This window comes from Xyrauchen texanus, chromosome 29, assembly GCF_025860055.1.
Source record: "Xyrauchen texanus isolate HMW12.3.18 chromosome 29, RBS_HiC_50CHRs, whole genome shotgun sequence".
Taxonomy (NCBI): Eukaryota; Metazoa; Chordata; class Actinopteri; order Cypriniformes; family Catostomidae; genus Xyrauchen; species Xyrauchen texanus.
In genome coordinates, this window is record NC_068304.1 from 5,984,445 (window position 1) to 6,002,546 (window position 18,102).

The window sequence follows — 18,102 nt, forward strand, 5'->3', positions numbered from 1 at the left end:
CTCACTTTTACAGCCAAAAACAGAACACTTATGACACTTACGAAGCCGAGACATTATTCTTCTCATTGTATCTGCTCCAGCGCGGAAAAAAATGGTGGACTGTGTGTAGATCACTCAGGGGAGGATCTATGATAATAGGGTGGAGTGTAGGTGGAGTGTAGATAATTATTAAGCCGGTGGGTTGTAAAGAAACAACACATGATACAAAAAATAACTTTTGGGACTTTTATTTCTGATTGCCGTCTCAGAGAAAGGACAGCGATTGATGTGGCCATATTGAAAGGGGGGATGAAATAATATAAATACATATATATAAACTGTGATTTTGTACTTTTGTAAAATTTTTATTACAATCCAAAAGTTTTCTGACAATTTGTAAATGTGACTCCAAAATATTAATACTCTAATTTTCTCACATAAGCTCCGTAATGCTTTCTACAGCAAGCCCCGAGGGGATAAATACACAGTCACACACATACACAGGGAAAAGTTATGTTATGAATTGCATCTTTACTCATGTAGTTATTTTGCTGATCTCCACATGACAGGGAAGCGGAGCGAATGTCAGAATGACTCGGTATGTCTCCCCTCTGCCATTCTGAATCAGGGTGTGTGTGTGTGTGTGTGTGTGTGTGTGTGTGTGTGTGTGTGTGTGTGTGTGTGTGTGTGTGTGTGTCGGCTGAAGAGAGTGAGACCTCAAGCACAACATTTGGTAGGTGTGTGTGACACACTCAGCCAAAATCAAGCTGTTCTGAACTGGCTAGTGATTAGAGCCCTGCACGGGACAAAAACTCCAGCCCTAACCCGGCCCTGGCCCGTAGTGTTCAAGCCCTAGCCCGACCCCAGCCCGAAAACATCTGCAATTATTCAGCCCGAACCCGTCGCCAATATTTAAGCTCTCTGACGTGCGCTCTCTCTCTAATGCACGCTCTCTCCAATTGAATTTTGGCCACAGGAATATATTGCCAGTTTTATGGAGTGGCTGATTCTGGACCTTCTTGCCAATCCACTCCAATGGCGCTGGCGGATGGTGGCTTGATAAGGCATGTCAGTGCTTACTGGCTGGGAATGATGCGTCAGCTTCTCGTGCCACAACACAACAAGGTTCAAAGTTGGATATTGATCCCCTTCCAACTCCCGCTGGGCTTCATAGAAGGGTTGGAGAAAAAATACCAAAAAATACAGAACATCTGGGGGACACATCAGCCATTCTATGGCCTTCTCCACAGCTCTCCAGTTTTTCCAGTAGTTCAGCATACACATCCTTGATAGACTTGAGCGTGAGAAATACAGTGCTGTAACGTGTTTCTCCCATCTGCAGAACGGTCTTGGATAACTGGCTTGCAAGACCGCTTTGTTTCACAAACCGGACTACTTTGTTGACAGCCAGCAACGTTGCACCAACCTCTGGGACTGTTACTGACATCTCAGTGATGTACAAGGCATGTCGGAGGACCGTGTTGTAGATGTGATCCTGACAGTCCAAGCGCCGGTAAGGTCGTAATGCAGCAACAATATTCGAACCTTGGTCTGTTATCCACACCACCTTAGTCATTACAGAGGGATCAAACTTCAGAACTGACACAAGCTGCTTCTGCAATTCCTTGCGGATATTTTCAGCTGTTTTAGCATCATCATGTGGGAACATGGCAGTTGTGAGTACATTACTCTTCAACTTGAAATCTGATGTTATATAGTGACATGTAATCGCCATGTAACTGACCTTGCGGTAATCATCAATCCACATGTCTGTGGTCATCCCAACATTAACTGAACATATTACCTCTTTTATCTCAGCAACATTCTCTTCTCTTTTTGTTGTTGCCTTTTCGTGGCATCTGTGAGAGACAGTTGTGGGGTCAGGCAGCAACTTTTCAGCAGACAAGCGACCATAGACTGCCTCCGCGTTAATTAGTTCCTGGGCTAACTTTATAAATCCGCCTCCAGCCACCGTTTGAAATGGCCGTATGTCTTCGCAGCAGAAAGCCACACACTTCTCGGTGACTTGGGATTTGGCATTAGCTGGCGCTGGCTTCAAGAAGAACTCGGACATTGATAACTGTCTTGTGCTAGCTGAGCTAGCTGTAGTGCAGCCGCGCTCGATATGCTGTTGTAGATGAGATGTTCCTGTTTTTTTGCTGTCATGAGCAAGAATAGTTTTGCAGATTCTGCACTGCACATGACCAATTGGCTCCTTGTTTGTTGTGGTAATTAAATCAAAATTCTTCCAAAATGAAGCTTTTCCAGAAGCATTAGGAAGTTTTAAAAACTCCCCACGCTCCAACTTCTCCCTGATGCTCTGCATGGTCAACTGTGAACTGACACGTTTATGCTAATGCACATGTACATACGTATAGGCTATTGTAGTATTATAATATATAATATTATTTATAATCATAGGCTATATATTACTTGTATTAATTTATTGCGCGATTATGGGCACAATGAAAGGAAAGAAGTTAAAGGAGCCCGAGTCCGACCCGAGACCTATCTATTAAAAAATTAATTTGCCTGAGCCCGACCTGAATTGACTCAGCGTGTCGGGCTCCGTCGGGAACCGACGGGCTTGCAGACCTCTATTGCTGACCTCTACTAGTGATATGCCAGCTTTAAAATACTGCGATAAAAATAATTTTAGACTCAATTGTTGACTGCACTGGCTGGGGCTACAACACAGAAATAGACACTATTTCAAAAATAGAAAACCTGTCGTTGTCACTCGTCGTGTGTCACGGCTGGTTAGGACAAATAATCTGATTAACATGGAAAAGATACCTTTTATCATGTGTCACAGCGTGTCTATAGGGCACGGGGTTACACAGGTTTTCACATATAACATGTATTTAAGTTATTTACTGAACTGGAAAACACTATGAGCTTTAAATCATTAAATAATATCTTTCTAAATTAACATACCCAGCTCCTTGCATGTGCAAGAAAATGTAGTCAAACTCCACACAAGCAATCCATATGCATCCTTCAAAAATGATCCATAACAAACACTCAACTTCAACATACAACTCATCTGAACACTTATTAAATGCAGTTAATGAACATTTTGTGTAAAATTAGATATTTCCCCCAAAAATCATCAAGCGATAAACAAAACCGTTTTTTGCAAAACATTTAAAGGGGCCATGTCCAATTTATGACCAGAGCCAAATTACATGAAATCTCTCCACTTGGCTACATAATATATATATATATAATTGGAATTAGTCTAAATTTAGACTACAAAAATACATGTTTAATTGTATGCCATACTGTCAAATGTATTTTCTTTTTAATTATTAAGATAACATTAATGAAATTGAACTTTGCACAAAAAAGTACATTTGTTCTAAAAACATGCAATTATTATTATTATTATTATTATTATTTGTAACGATTACTGCACAGGATATAACAGTTCAGATATGCATTTGATTCCATCATTAAGTTTGATTCTAAACAATACCTACTGAAATAGTAAATTATTAGTACAATTTTCTGCTATAATATAGTTCCCTGTATGCCTGAAGCAATTTTTATATCTCTACAAATAAAACATATCATTATGTTTTTTGTATTAAACACATTGTATGCCTACTGTTGCGCTCCACTTAAGCAAATAATTGCATTAATAAACAGTCTGCCCATTCTAACATTGTAGATAAGTGCTTAAATCCACTCATCCACAACTTTATCTGGTGTTATTTATTTATTTAAGTAAAGAGTTTTAGAATTGCTGAGTTTATAATCGCAAGTAGAGCTTGTTGTTTGTCGTCCTTCAGAGAAATGTGCTATGTCTGTTAGTCCCTGTGCTTGTGCTGCTCTTACCACGAACGTGATCATCTGAGGAAAAAGGGTTAATTTAACAAATCATTACATAGATGTGTTGGCTAATTGACAGACAGACCTTATTGCCAGTGATCACAGATCATCAGATGGTGACAAGTGTGTTGAAAGTGTCATTAAAGCACCACAAAATGACGTTGTTGCTTCAGCAATTACTTTTTCGTGCCACATTTGCTTTTAATGACTCTATCGTTTAGGTTTAAGGTTTAGGGTTGGTTTTGTTGATTTAAAACTCAATATAGCATTAACTGTAAAAAACGAATCTGTTTGTGGGAACGGCGGGGCGGCAAGAGGCTATGCGGCGATTCCCCAGGTGGACCAAGCGGTCGCGGTGCACTTATGCCCGCAAAACGCCTCGACCTGGCGGAACCGCCCGAGGCTTCCGTCCAGGGCCTGTAGGCTGATGTCGTCTCTGACGGCTAAAGACGTGGCACAACCCCGCCCCCGAGCCGACGGTCTCCGCGGGCTACGAAGACGAAATTCTTCCTCCCCCGTCCCAGGCTGTTCCGGGAGCGGTCACAAGGAGCCAGGTAAGTGCTTCGATGTCCCTAGACTCAGCACCCCGGGCTCCACCCCGTCATGAGGCCCCGCCTGCCGGTACGTCCAACGCTACAGTTCCCTTGGCCCTCTCGCTCGGCTCGCACTCCCCTCCGTCCGACACGGCTATGCAATTCAGTTCACCTGGCGCCCGCCCAGTTTCAACGACGTCCGCCCCACCACGGTGAGAGGCGAGAACGCCGCTGCCTTGCGTGTGGAAATTGCCTCCCTCCTACAGAAGGGCGCGATAGAGCCTGTCTCTCCAGCCGAGATGAAGGGGTTTTACAGCCCCTACTTCATCGTAGCCAAAAAAGGTGGCGGGTTGCGGCCAATCCTCGACCTGCGATTTCTGAACCTGGCTCTGCACAGACTCCCGTTCAAGATGCTCATGCAGAGACGCATTCTAGCGAGCGTCCGGCATCTGGATTGGTTCGCGGCGGTGGACCTGAAGGACGTGTACTTTCATGTCTCGATCCTTCCTCGGCACAGACCCTTTCTCTGGTTTGCCTTCGAGGGTCAGGGATATCAGTACAAAGGGCTCCCCTTCAGCCTGTCCCTGTCCCCTTGCACCTTCACGAAGGTCGCAGATGCAGCCCTTGCCCCACTGAGGGAAGCGGGCGTACACATCCTCAACTATCTAGACGACTGGCTAATCTTAGCTCACTCGCGAGACATGTTGTGTGCTCACAGGGACTTGGTGCTCAGGCACCTCAGACACATCATCTGCCTCGAGTTGCTGGCAGTACTACTTGCACTGAGGAGGCTTTTGTTGCTCCGGACAGACAACTCAGCCGCAGCAGTGTATATCAACCGTCAAGGCGGTCTACGATCTCGCCGCTTGTCACAACTTGCCCGCCGTCTCCTCCTTTGGAGTCAGCACCGACTCAAGGCGCTGCAGGCCACTCACATCCCAGGGTACCTCAACAGCACAGCGGATGCGCTGTCGCGGCAGGTTACCTCCAGGGGAGAGTGGAGGCTCCACCCCCAGGTGGTTCAGCTGATCTGGAGTCGATTCTGCCAAGCGCAGGTAGACCTGTTCGCTTCCCCGGAATCCTCCCATTGCCCACTTTGTTACTCTCTGACCGAGGCCCCCCTCGGCACAGATGCCCTGGAACACAGCTGGCCCCCGGGGCTTTGCAAGTATGCGTTTCCCCCAGTGAGCCTACTTGCACAGACGTTGTGCAAAGTCAGGGAGGACGGGGAGCAGGTCCTCTTAGTGGCCCCTTATTGGCCCTCCCGGATTTGTTTCTCGGACCTCACGCTCCTGGCGACAGCCCCCCCTGGCGAAATCCCCTGAGGAAGGAACTTCTTTCTCAGGGTCAGGGCACCATTTGGCACCCACGACCAGACCTCTGGAATCTCCATGTCTGGCCCTTGGACGGGAAGCGGTAGACTTGGGTGGCCTACCACCCACGGTGGTAGACACGATCGCTCAGGCGAGAGCCCCCTCAACGAGGCGTCTTTACGGCCTGAAGTGGTGTCTGTTTGCTCAGTGGTGTTCTTCCCATGGTGAAGACCCCCAGAGATGCGCAGTTGGATCAGTGCTTTCCTTTCTGCAGGAAAAGTTGGAGGGACGGCTGTCCCCCTCCACCTTGAAGGTGTATGTAGCCACTATATCGGCACATCACGATGCAGTGGAAGGTAAGTATTTAGGGAAGCACGATTTGATCATCAGGTTCCTGAGAGGAGGTTAAACCCCCCCAGGCCGTGCCTCGTTCCCTCGTGGGACCTCTCCGTGGTCCTTCGGGGAGCTCCTTTCGAGTCCCTTGAGTCAGCAGAGCTAAAGGCGCTCTCTCTGAAGACCACCCTCCTGACGGCGCTCACCTCCATCAAGAGGGTAGGGGACCTGCAGGCGTTCTCTGTTAGCGAACTGTGCCTAGAGTTCGGTCCGGCTTACTCTCACGTCATCCTGAGACCCCGACCGGGCTACGTGCCCAAGGTTACCACTACCCCTTTTAGGGATCAAGTGGTGAACCTGCAAGCGCTGCCCCAGGAGGAGGTAGACCCAACCTTGGCGTTGCTGTGTCCGGTGCACGCTCTTCGCATCTACTTGGACCGCACGCAGAGCTTTAGAAGCTCAAAGCAGCTCTTTGTTTTCTTCGGCAGACAGCGGAAGGGAAGCACTAACAGTCCAAACAGAGGATCGCCCACTGGGTCGTGTATGCCATCACGATGGCATACCACACCCAGCACGTGCCACCCCCTGCTGGCTTACGAGCCCATTCTACCAGGGGCGTTGCGGCTTCATGGGCTTTGTCACATGGCACCTCTCTAGCAGACATATGTAGAGCCGCGGGTTGGGCAACACCTAACACCTTTGCAAGGTTCTATAACCTCAGGGTTGAGCCTGTTTTGTCCTGTGTGTTATCAGGTGACACAAACAGGTAAGTTCGGGTCAGCTGGCTGGGTGTATCGCTTGTGCATAGCGCCTTTCCCCTCCCTTGAGGTGAAGACGTGCGCTCTTTTCCCAGTTGCGTTCGCAGGAAGTGTGAACCCTGGACGTTCTTTCTCCCTAGCCTAGCGGCCATCGAGTCTTCGGAGAGGCTCGCTGCCGCCCCGGTACGGGCATCACTAGGCCCCCGTACTGAAGTAAGTGCTCCACATGTGCTGGTTGTCCCCTTCAGCAACCCCGTGTGATGTATAGCCTGCCAAATGGTTTCCCTACCGGTAAACCGCGACTTCCTTGGACAGAGGGGCCCTCAGCCCTGTGTCGCCGTGTTTGTAGTAACCCCTCCCCACATTTGGGTAGGGTCTACCACGACGCAGTTCCACATGATGTGCTTCCGCTGCTAACCGGTAAGACGGTGTGTGTATTCCACCTCCTCTTTGGAGGGACACCCCCCAGCTTGGACCATATGTATTTGGCCCCCAGTCAAACTATTTCGTTCCTTTTACAGGGGAGAATAATAGAGAGAAGGCCCTGGCTGGGCCAGCCAGTCCTTATACTTCTGAGCAGTTAGCCGCTCCCCTAGGTGCAGGGGACCGCTTCATGCCTGCCAGCTTGTTATGCGACGGCTTGCTGCGCTGGCTACGAGGCACACAGAGGTTTGCCCGTCTCGCAACGCCAGTCTGCGTAACTCGGTTCAGCTCTGTGGCGTTTTCCATGGGGACCCCTAGTGTCAACTCAGCGACACAACGTCGACTGAGTGACAGACGGGGAACGTCTCGGTTACTGACGTTGTGTCCCCGCTAGCCACAATACTGAACCATCCGCTGAAAGCGCCGGGTCTTTGGCTTGGCTCCTCAGTGCGATACCTGCTGTGTATTTGCAGCGTCACTACTTTTATACCCGTATGTCTGGGGGAGTGGCATGCAAATTCCACATGCCTCATTGGCCTTTTCTCAAAATCAGAGATGTCCGGGCTCCGCAGGAGTGACCCCTAGTGTCAACTCAGGGACACAACGTCTCGTTCCCTCCATCAGGGAACAGAGGTTACGTTAGTAACCGAGACGTTTTTGTCCTAACCAGCCACCACCGACAAGCGACATACATCTTGTACACTTGGCTTCTATTTCTGTGATACTGTTCTAGGAACAGAAGGTGTAATCTAAACAAGTATGAATGTATCTGCAAAGGTTTATTTGTTTGTGTGCATGTGTGTGTGCATACAACAACCTGCTTTGTCTAAAACAAACACTCGAGGCTATGAATACAGTCCTACATCGATCACATACATAACAGCACACTATAGACATAGTGCCCACACTTGCATTAATAAATGCATCCACCTGGGACATTAATAGTGCATGTTTTATGTGGGCCGTAATGTGTACATGACTACATACTGTATTCAAATGATTGTTTGTTCAGTCATGACCAACACCAGCCACTGCAATACCATAATTATTATTGATTTGCTCACTGGCTGTCAATCTCAGTCCGTGTGCAGAGAAAGCAAGAAGGAGATGTAATGGACAGAAAGAGTATTGGACAGTAACCATGCAGAATGGAAGCCTCATCTCCAAAATGAGCTGGAATGAGATAGTGCTGCTGGATAAGGGTAATTGATGATTGTCTTAGCAGCGACGGGATGAGAGAGGAAGAAAAAAGGGGAAGGGGGGATGCTGGGAGGAAATAGAGGGGGTGTGAGAAAATGAGAGTGAAAAATTCCTTTGTGGTCGTCGTCCTCTGGGCACTTCTATGTACTTTATGATGGAGATCATCTCCAAAATCCAGAAAAACAAATATGCAGGACCTTTGGAAATGAAATGTCAGCGTGCCACAGGCATTGATTTCCTCCAAGACTGCTGGATATTCACCATGTTGATGCAAGACACCTTTTCCAGACAGTTGCATGGGAAACCATATGGACACACACCTGCATTCAACAACACAGATTACACATTCAGCAGAGACCCAAGGATTGAAATGCATTCTCTCTCTCTCTCTCTCTCTCTCTCTCTCTCTCTCTCTGTCTCTCTCTCTCACACACACACACACTCTCTCTCTCTTTCACACTCTCTCTCTTTTTTTTAAGAAACTGGCTATTGAACAATGGTTTTAATGCATGTTTTGTTTTGGGATGAATTTTAGAAAAACAATGCTGGGTTATAGGGTTGACAAATACCAAAAATTTTTAGACAAAGTGGAAGTTTTTAATCCACAACACAATTCAAAAAAGTGTGTGGAAAGTAATAAACGAGCAGTTTATTACAAACTATATCTTTAATTTACCCCCACCCCCCAAAAAATAAATAAATCAATAAATATATATAATAATGAATAAATAAATAACATAAAAAATCTGTCATAATGCACTGAACCTCAATCACATTATTCTATATATATATATAGTATATATATATATATATATATATATATATATATATATATATATATAAGCAATATCACACAAGTGTGATAAGGCCCTACACAGCACTGCTGTGATTCAGCCACAGGTAATCACAGTAGTGCTGATTTAGGGCCATATTGCACGATTGCGAGTGTGATATTGCTTATATACAACAGTTCAATGAACAAGTAAATGTACCATTGCTGGTTCAAAACAAAGGATGCCTCCAAGCCTCCGTTAATAATTAAAAAACGTTACTTCAGAAATAGTATCACGGCTTGTGTTGTTTCGAACAAGTTATTGGATCTTTGTCTTTGTGTGCGTGTGTGTGTGTGTGTGTGTGTGTGTGTGAAGATCAGCTGTCTCACTGGAAAAATAGAAAAGCAGGGGTATTTCACCCTATTGCGTGGTAGAGCAGGAGTCATTCACTATAGAAACAGTGATGTCCTCCGCCATTTTAAACAGTGTGTATCCAATGTAGAAACTCTGTAAGCACCTCAAGTTCTGTAATCAAACAGTCTCTTGTGTTTCTCAGCTGCGATGAGCCTTAATCCTGAAATTGTTCATTTAAAGCAGTTTAAAACAATGTCCTAGCTTAAGTAATGTAGTAGTAATACGAGGGATAACGGAGCACTGTTCTATGTAAACAATGACTAACGGATTCACTTTATGTTACCAACTGGCTCATATTACACACAAAAATGATCTTTTGCCACCACCTGCTGGCTAACATATGTAATAAAAAAAAAAGACAGTAACTCCTAACTGATATGCGCTAGTCTTACACTTTAGTTTAGAACGGCATGAACACAAGCTGCTGTCACACCATCAGTGCTCATGGAACGTCTCTCGTCCAATCAGATTTGAGGACTGGAACTAACTGTTGGATATATATATATACATACAATAACATATTGTGACATATTGCCACACAAAAAAAGAAAGTGATACGGGTTTGGAAAAACATGAGTAAATTATGAAAAAAAATACATTTTGGGGTGAACCTTCCCTTTAAATCATGTTTGAGTGCATTAAAAGGTATATTCATAATTAAGTAATATATAAATTTTGCACCAATAAATAAATCTTAATCATATTCCACCTTCTCTTTGACCGTTACACAGTTTTTACCTTAAGGTTGTATTTCAGCTTGACGTGACACTTAAAAATTCCTATCATTAGGGTAACCATTCAGATTGACATAGTCTTATTAAACTATGTTTTTGACATTAATAAAATCAGTTCATTAAACAGGCTTCTGTACCTTTAAGGCATCTGTTATGATTTGCTCACCTCCACAAATGAATAAGCCAAGATGCTGAATACTGAATAGGCTTTCAAAATACTGAATAGGTGATCATATGTGCACATGATTGTACTTTATCTGTCCATCCATGCATTCATCTGTCCATCCATCCATCCATCTACCCAGAGATGTTAAATGTTTTTGTTCTGCATATCTATTTTTATGTTCCTAGTTCAGTTTCTCAGCAAACACTGATCTCTACAGGGATATAAAAGTGTGGTGGATTTTCAAGTGGTTTGAGGCCTGTTGTTAGAGCTTTTCTGCTGACAGGGTGATTGCAGTTCCCAGGTTCCATTGAGAACTAATGGAGCACCATTCTCTCTGATCACAAACCCAATTAAATCTGGAGATCTCTCACTGATAAAACCCAATCCAAGCCAGCTGCTGGATCCCTAAATATATATTACAGCTTAGAGCGTGGGGAGAGAGGAACCTCTCTGAGCATGAGCATTGGAGAGGATTGTTTTTACTGTGTGTTGATAAACAATGAACTTTGAATTGCATATTTCAACTTTCAGAACTCAAAACTCAAAATAGCTTTGCATGTATTGAAACTAAGCAGCAAAAACGGTTCATTCTGAACTTCCACAACTTACATAAGATGTATGAATTCAGATATATTAACTTATGACCATCCACATTTACTCATTAACAATGCTGATTGGGTCAGAAACTTCACCCACGTGATTTTCACCCACATGATTTCTTCATGCTTAAGAGAGTGTTTTTCATTTTCACTGTTTTAGTAAGATATTGCATGACGTGTAGCACCTTTTTACAGAAACAACCAGTGGTTGAAGTTTTACACAGAGAGGGATGTTTACCGCCACGATTTTATCAAAATCATTTGGAAGGTCAGAGAAAAGTAATTGGCAGGCCTCATCAAATCACTGACTTACATTAAAGAAAGACATTACAATGTACCGGAAAACTCTGAGAAGTTGTGGTATGCAAGAAAACCTGCCGGTACTCTGTAGAGTAAATTATAGAAGTACAGGTACTGCGTACCGCCCCACTTCAAGGACTGTAAACAACATATTCACAACGCAAGTTACCCATTCTGAATAGCACTTAGTTCAAGTTTACCTGTTCATTCTCTTTATGTAAGTTGTAATATTATATTTATGTTGTAATAGTTCCAGTATATGGTTTCATTTATTTTCTTGAAATTGCTATTTTATTCCCAGCCTTGAGGGGGCACTAGGAACTTACTCTGAAAGGAAGGGGTTCTCTTCTTAAGGCAGGAGGTAAGACTAGTTAGGAAGTGTGTTAGCAGTCGCTTTGAGTGTTTGCTCATCTACGGCTTTCTATGTTGTGGAACTTTCTTGTTCTACATCTTAATAGGGTTGTTTCCTCTGAAGACATCGCAAGTGGATCACTCTTTAGACATTAGAACTTTACTCATCTGCTGAGATCAACAACCTGGATTATTACTTGTTTCATGTTTTGGATTACCATTCTTTGGGACTAAACAACTGAGTTTCAATATTGCTTCAAACCTTTCTCCCCTCTTTTCTTGGAATTCTACAGTTTGGTGAGGGATTGACTGTTTTATTTATTCACACCTGAAAAGACTTTTGAATGCTTGTACTTTATTACAGACCAACTAATGAGAAGGAACATTTGAACTGACTTTGGTTGATGTATATATTCTCTTGTATTTGAAATGGTTGATGGTTTTTGTTTTTATTTCTGGCCTGATCAGTATTCTTTGTCCAGAGAACTTAGTTCTCAGCTTGATGGATTCTCCTCATTTATATATGTAGCTTTTGGAGTGTTTCAATGTTGTGAGTATAGTGATTAAACTCATGTATAGGATGATGGACTCTATTTTCATGATTGTGCTAGGCGCAACGACCGTGCACTACGACGGGGGTGGGAGTCTTTGCGCTATCTGTGGGTGTATGTGCGTAAACTCTGGGTATTGCATGTTAATGAAGTGGTGCAAACTGCAATTTGATGTTTTCCTGATAAATAGGTAATAATGCTAAGACGTTTGAGAAGCATGTCTTAACTCGGCACTAAGTCTGAAGCAGATGATATTAAAGATAAAGAGCTATCTCACTTTTAGAACTATGATTTGGGTTAGGCATCACACATCCCGTAACACTGTCAAAAGTGCAGGTAAGACAGGCTGATAATGAGAACAAATGCATCGCTGCCTGGAGGCAGGTGGAAACACAAACATCCTCTTGAGTCTCTAGTTTTTCCACAACTAAACACCATAGCACTGAAACAATGGAAGACAAAACAGGAGAGAGTTCTTAGCAAGGATGTAGTTGTTTTGCAAAAGAACATAAAACGCAAATGGTCCATATTTCCCATTTACACTACAACATTTTTATGAATAGGCTGTCTTCATTTATATTGACTTTGTTTGACAGGCAACATAATATATAACAGGAAGCTGACAGAGCAATAACCAGAGAAAAACCTCCCATTAAATTGCACTTGAGCCAGCCCATTAGCGCTTTAGATGTGCAATTTCGCCAAGTCAACTTGAGCCTAGACTTGGCGCATACTTGCACAAACATACCAAAATCTTTTAGCTATACCCACAGACTTGATCAATCAAAAAACGTTACCGCTAGCTTTAGCACATTAACCAATCTCAGATTAAAACTTATATCTCAAATAATGTATTTAAAGAGCATTGAACTCACATTTATAAACTACTGTCTTCACAGAAATTTGACTAGTTACCTAGTGAGGTACTTGTACCACTATCTTTCTTTTATTTGCGTTTTCAGTGAGAACAGCTTTCACATGCTGCTTACACTTCAAAATGTCTTAGAATAGTGAAGAAGTGTGCGATTTGGGACACACCTCTTGTCAATAGGCCTCTTGTAGAGTGGGGCCTGTCCATGGTATTTTTATTCCAGCATTGAGCCCTAGAATTATTTGCTTTATAATATAAAACCGAGCACGTCCATCAGCAGCCATGGCCTACCCGCAACAGAGACATACTTTAATTAAAGAGAGACAATGCTTTGATGAATGACAGTGTATGCTCAGGAAAAACACGAAGGCTTTATTAAATAATGTGCTTTGGAGATACCAATGACTCATTTTTATTTGAAAACTATAACATTTATTTCTGCAGAGGATACTTGGCACTGGCTTTTGTAGAGGGGACTAAAAAGGTGTCCCAATAAATGACAGGAATGATTTCTGGTCTTCTCCCTCTCGTCCATGCATTCATGCTTTTTGTATGAGTAGTATCTTTTATTTGCAGAAATAAATATTCGCTCTCTACACGGCACAGAGCAGCATGATGGAAAGCTTCTCATTAGCAGCAGTCGAGACATTATTCTGCATTCTGCATATCCCAGGACGTCTCCCCAAAGCTCCGGTACAGGCTGGATCTTTCCAGAAGCGGTGCATCAATTCTCCCTGACACTTATTAATAACCTGAGACCTTGACATCAGATAGCCGATCAGCCCTTGACGATGTCCAATAGTGAAATGGATGTGGCTTGCCAAGGGTGTAGGAGAGATAGCAGATGATTTCTGATTGGCCGTGCCTGTCAGAGCAGAGAGGAAAGAGAAGATCTCACTGTTAACTTCTCTCCCACACATTATTTACAACTGGCTGCTGGCGAATGGCCTCATCTCACACACTTCTGGGTATCTGGGCCACAGTACACTTCACACACTCGCTGAGCACCCCAAAAGACTTTACTAACATTTCATTCTTACTGCAGAGTTTCAGAGTTTTGGTTTCTAAGATGATGTGTGATGTGTCTTGTTCTTGTTGTCTCTTCCTCTGTGGCCTGCAGGCATGATGCCATATGCAGAGAGGAAACCAGTCCCGTCCAAATACAGTAGCTTTCACAAACAAAAAGTTTCCCCAATTTAACTGACAACAGAACATCTACTGCGGTCCTGCCCACTACATGATGGCTTCAGACGCTAGATCTGGGCGGAGGAGACCACGGTGCAAAGAAAGCTCTTTGGCAGTCTGGAGGACCTGCAGCACACGGGGAACCAATTCTGGTTCCACTTAACAATTCTGGATCCTTAATGATTCCATTAACGACTCTATTAGTACTTCTGAGGAAGAAAAAAGCCTTTCGCAAACAATGTTTCTGCAAATGTAACCAGAATGTAATGATTATTGTTCCTAGTTCAGTTCCTCTTAACGATTCTGGTTCCTTAACAGTTCCATTAATGATTCTTGTAGTATTGTTGAGGATAATAGGCCAATAAGTAGTGAGACCATATTCTGGTTTTCCAAAAAGAGGACACCCCTTTTTTTCACCGTGGGTGGAATAATAGGTTTCAAAACAATGTTACTATGAATGCAAACTTTAATACAGTGAAAAAGACACTCTATTAGCATAATATAAATAAATACAAATTTCCAAAATTCTTTTGAATGTCCGTGTACTAAAATAAAATATTTGATGCCATGTGTGTACCTTCCTTTGCTATTGCTATTATTTTGAATGGTCATGGAAAATGAAGCAATGTGAAAACAATTTTAGCTGGTTGCAAAAAGTAGTCTGTTAATTTACATGATGAACTTTCACCTTTTGCTGACCCTTTATGCTTTGCAGAGATAATGTGTGCTTCTAAATCATTTGTACCTTTATTAGCAACTGACGCAGAAGTGCCAGCTTTACATGTCATACATTCTGCTTCCCACGGATCTCGACCTGGATGAATGCATGGGAGTTTTTTGTGAAAATCTTCTGTAAATTTGTACTTTCGTTTGGGCATTGTTTTCACTCAGCTGTCATTTACTGCTACTGTCAAGCAGCTGTTTGATACTGAACGCAACAGCACTTTGCGTGTTCACGGTGAGATTGACAAGCAGGAATTTGGCCAATAGTTGCTGCAAGCCTCTTTTAATCCAGCAATTGGTGTGTGAGAAGGCGGGACTTACAAAGCCGGTTTAAAGCAATGCAAATATGTGCGCGCACACACAATGAAGTATTAGACCAGATGCACATCATAATGCAACTAATGCCGAATCCTGGACATTTTCACAAATTTAGAAACCCTGGTCGGATGCTTTTTTAATGTCCGAAAAAGAGGACATATGACCACCCTACAATAAGGCTTTAGCTAACTACATTTATGCACATTCTAAACAGAACCAGAATGTCACAATTCTTGTTCAAATTCCAGTTTCACTTAACAATTCTGGATCATTAATGATTCCATTAAGAATTATTTTTTTGATCTTTTGAGGAAAACAAAACAAGAATACTTTTTTAAAATGTATTTAAAGTATCATTTCTTACAACAGAACTCTTCTAAATGTGTATCTGTAACATCATGTTGTCATATGAACAATGTCAATGATTACTCTGATTCAAGCCCTCAGTAAACATAACACAGTAACTGTTCTTGATGCATTTCAAATTGGACATAACAAGTAATGTGTCAAGAACAGTTACTGTGTTATGTGAATAAGTCAAGAATGACTCGTGAGATTCAGCGAGTGGTAAGACTGATTTAAAGCGTTGACTCATGAGTTTGTGACAGATTTTAAAGTCTTTTCAAAGGGTTAGTTCACCCACAAGTGACAATTCTCTCAATATTTACTCACCCTTATGCCATCCCAGATGTGTATGACTTGCTGAACACAAATGAAGATTTTTAGAAGAATATATCTGCTCTGTAGGTCCATACAATGCGAGTGAATGGGTGCCAAAATTCTAAAGCTCAAAAATCCACACAAAGGCAACATAAAAGTACTCTAGATAACACTGGTGGTTAAATATATGTCTTCTGAAGTGATATGATAGGTGTGGATGAGAAACAGATACATTTTTTAAGTCATTTTTGAGGCGAGTTCTGTTTTTGGTGATTCACATCCTTCACATTTGTGTTCTGCTAAAGAAAGAAAGTCATACACATCTGGGATACCAGGAGGGTGAGTTCATCATGAGGGCTTTTAAAAAATGTTGGTGAACTATCCCTTTAAGCAATTCATTAAACAGAACTGGCTCATAAAATAATTCATTCAGGAATCAAACTACACTGGTTGTGATGAATCTTTGTTGTTGACATTGTTTGTTTAGATGTTCAAGAACTTCTAATGGAACTGAACATCATGAAAAAAAATGTTTTTAAAAGAAGTGATAATCGATTCCCAGCCAGTGTTTCGAGAGCATTTGTTAACCCTTTCAAATTTAAGATTAAACCGGAGTGATTACACTAGGCTGGGCTCAGAGGTTTATGATTAAATTGGTAAGATCTGTTGTTTACCAGCAAAGAGTGATTAATGCTGTTTTCATACTGAATCAGCTGTTCAAATAGTCTTTTCAACATCATAATATCTTTATTTGTTTATGTTAAATACATTCTAATAATCACAAAATAAAAGTTTGAAGCCGTTACAGTCGGAGCTGTATGTTTTGATGCAGTGCTTCATCAAACAAAGAATGTATAAATGAGCCAGTCCACTTGAGCCTTCTCCCGTTCTATCAGTCACTCATTCTCATCACTTCCGTTGCAACAAAGTTTTGAATCTATGCTTGATGAACTTGGAATCCCATGCTGCATTGCAGTGTAAACAACATGGTGGCATGCATAGCAATATTATTCTTATCTATCATAATCAAACATTTTAAACATCTAATCTTCACTTAAATGTTTGATAATATATATTCTGTCCTCCAGTGCATTTGCTGTGAAGTGCAAGTGCAATTTATTTTTTTATTTTTTTATTACAGCATGCATAAAATTGCTGAGACTGCAGGATTAATCAGTGCAGGAAAAACTGATGTGCAAAAGGGTTCAATTAAAAGGGATAAAAAGAGAAAAGCCCTCTGTCCAGATAACTCACTGTGAAGAGCACCTATTTATATCGAGCATTAGTGCCTTTATCCCAATTTCAACAACAACAGCTTCTAGACAGTTGGAGGTTTTTCATGGACTGATGTTGGTGTTGTTCAATGATATGAATCTCTCAGTGTGCTGGTCTAATTTAAAGACCTGAAATATAGTCCCTGTTCAGTCCACTAGTAGAGTTAGTCGATGAAATTCAGCTTCTGTGATGGTTGCTAGGGATTATTTAGAAAATGGAGGCACTTGTGGAAATCCTATTTTGTTCCTTGCACGTCTTTCAGTCTGAGCAGTCCAGGTCCATGAGAGCAAATTAAATCAATTATCAATTTACCAATTAAAGCCTTGGTATCACTTACAGAGGTGAAGAAGAGGCCTCGAACTGGTGTAGCTCAGTTAACCTGCTGTATGGATTTACACAGTCAATCAGCTGTGGGCTTTTCATTCTCTTCACTTAAACCTACTTTACTCCTTCATCCAAAGCTCCTCCATTACTGAGGTAATTGTAAAACTGGTTTCAGTGTGAAGGAATAAACTCTCGTGCCTACCAAGAAAATGACAAAATGATGTCTCCTCAAGATTCAGGCCTTGTTATGGCCCTCCATGTATTGGTACAATACCCTCAAGTTTAGCATCAACACTTATGACCAAGTCTAAAACATGAAAGCAGTTGCAAGGTTACATTTGATCATCAAATAAACGTGTGAAATGATCTCTCTTGGTTTTTGATTCTGCTAGAAAATCCTACTAAAACCATGTTACAATTGAAGGTTGTGTTTTGGAACATGGTAACTGGGTTCTAGCTTGTTGAATCAGTCATGAGACCTGGTT